The following is a 2500-nucleotide window of genomic DNA, read 5'->3' as shown; positions in this document are numbered from 1 at the left end:
CTGCTTTAGGCAGTTGAAGGGCTGTTACGCAGTTTTGCTCAATCTAGTTTCTAAATTAGGCAATTTTCATTCCACCACAACACTTCAGCCAAGACAAATAATCGCAAATGACTGAAATTGCGTGAAATGATGTCTACACGACTCCATTAGCAAAATAGATCTGAATAGTGATCCTTTATTTTTGATTTTTTTTTTTTTTTTAAATTTGACTTTATTTGACAGAACAGTGTGTGGACAGGAAGCGAATTGTGTGAGTGACAGGGAGGGGTCAGCAAAGGACCAGGGCCGGGAATCGAACCCGGGTCAGCCGCATGGTAGACGAGTGCCCTACCGGTTGGCCACTGCAGGGCCAGTGATCCTTTATTTATCTCAAAGGAAATTAAAAATGAAGAATACAGGTAGAGCACAATAGGCAATATGTTCCTGGAAATAAAAATCATGGATACAGCCTTTCCTTGTAGCCTCTCCTGATATACTGCCATGGTGGCTGTGGGAAATGAATGGTTGTCTTTGCATGGCTGCTCCTGAGGAGTCATAACTTTTGGACAGGCCTTCCTTCCTGACAAATGTGGCCTACCACCCTAGCCTTCGATCTGTAAGGACACAAATAAGACAGTAGCACTTAAACTTCCACCTCTGTTTAATGTAAGCCTTAGTTTTCTTGTCATCTTTTTGCCAGACAGTTTGTGACAGAGACGGAGAGAGAGAGAGAGAGAGAGAGAGAGAGAGAGAGAGAGAGAGAGAGAGAGAGAGAGAGAGAGAGAGAGAGAGAGAGAGAGAGAAAGATAGGGAGGGAGGTGGTGGTGGGTCTTGTGCAGAGGAATTGCTAAGCCTCTCTAAACTAATGAGAGGGAGTCAGGCTTGTTTTTCCTTTGGCCTCAAATGTATATGAACATTTGATGGAGTGCCAGTGAATGCAGATAAGTGCACAAATTAGAATACAGTGCACCTCAAGTGCGTCCATCAAAAATAACGATTAGATGTCCCCGATTAGATTCAACGGGAGGACGTTTCTGTGTGTGTGTGTGTGTGTGTGTGTGTGTGTGTGTGTGTGTGTGTGTGTGTGTGTGTGTGTGTGTGTGTGTGTGTGCGTGTGTCTGTGTCTGTGTCTGTGTCTGAGTTAGGCCTGGGCAAAAAATCGATGTGATTTTAAAATCGAGTTTGAAGTCAAATCGATTTGTTTTTTGAGAAATCGCGTTAATACGATTTTTAAAAAAATCCTCTGTCCCTATGCAGTTTATGTATCCAAGCGCACAGCGCACGCATTACGTTCGCCAAGACCTCCGGAGACGTAGGCCTACCTAGTGCATTCTCTGTGTCTCCTCCCCCATTACATGCACAAACAAACTAACCGTGGTGAGTGAAATTGTTAGCCTACACCAAAATATAACGGGTGAAATGAAACCGGTGAGGAATACGGGCTCCTGTTCAAAAAAGGTGACACTACCTCCTATCGTTTTGCCAATGATGAATACCAAACAGTAGGCCTACCACTTTGTAAATGTTGAATGACATGACAGTGTTGTCGTAACGTAAGCTGTAGCAGCCGGACTACAATCTTGTTTCAATATTTGAAACGGAAACATCTCGCGGAGAAAATGGCAAACAACTCTACCCCTACCACGACGAGTAAGGTGGAAAGCAATCACCGATGCAATTAGCTTAGAACTACCTACTACGGACATGCTTCCAATTTATTCGGCGGAGAAGAGAGGTTTTCAACATATGCTTAAAGTTTTGGATGCGCTGCTTCCTCGCCTGTATCTTAACCAACATATGCGAGTTGAAAGGAATCTCTCTCCCTCCCTCTCTCGCTCGCTCACACACACACACACACACACACACACACACACACCAAGCACACGGAGCACTCGGTCTCTCGCGCGCTCTCTCTCCCCCTCTCTCCAAAGCCCCACTCGGACTGGACTTTAATGAGGAGACTAGTGGTAAAGTAATAATAACCGCGTCTGAACGCGCCATGTCAGTAAAGATAGCGGCGATATCGGTAAACTTCGCCGAGAGTTTTACCACCTGTGAAGCAGTCCGGAGAAATTACCCCCTGTAAAACTAGTGCTACTCCTGTGCGAATGCAACCCTATGATGTCTGATTAAATGCATGAAACGCGATATCTAATCTACTCAGGCTTGCAAACGTTGCCGTCTTGAAGTAAGCATTGTTTTAGGGTGTTGCTCCAAAATGTTTTTGCTGTTAACGCAGTAGTGTTCAGATGCATCGACATGTATTCAGACGCATTACCATGGGCTTTGATGGGTTGGGAAACCAGCAGGCAACCCTCACATTTTTGTTCTTTTGTTTTGTTCCCAATTGGTCATTTCTATTACTAGCAATGTTCTGAGATAAAATTACATTAGGCTATTTTGACCTGGAGTTCCCAAACGTTACTAGAGCCCTCCAGATACCGGTAGATTCCAGCCGCCCCCCCTGACATCGGACGTGCCACACAATTTTTTTCTGTGCACCCAGTTTCACACCTTGATA

At 44.8% G+C, this 2500-nt stretch overlaps 1 protein-coding gene across 1 annotated transcript in view; it reads left to right on the top strand.

Moving 5' to 3' along the window:
• The window catches only part of LOC134442889 (adhesion G protein-coupled receptor A3-like), a 313923-nt gene that overhangs the window by 37227 nt on the left and 274196 nt on the right, over nucleotides 1-2500 (top strand). The window lies entirely within an intron of this gene.

The sequence above is a fragment of the Engraulis encrasicolus genome, unplaced genomic scaffold, assembly GCF_034702125.1.
Source record: "Engraulis encrasicolus isolate BLACKSEA-1 unplaced genomic scaffold, IST_EnEncr_1.0 scaffold_25_np1212, whole genome shotgun sequence".
In the NCBI taxonomy this organism is placed as follows: domain Eukaryota; kingdom Metazoa; phylum Chordata; class Actinopteri; order Clupeiformes; family Engraulidae; genus Engraulis; species Engraulis encrasicolus.
Note: the sequence above shows the minus strand (reverse complement) of the source record. Positions and strands in the feature narration are given on the sequence as shown.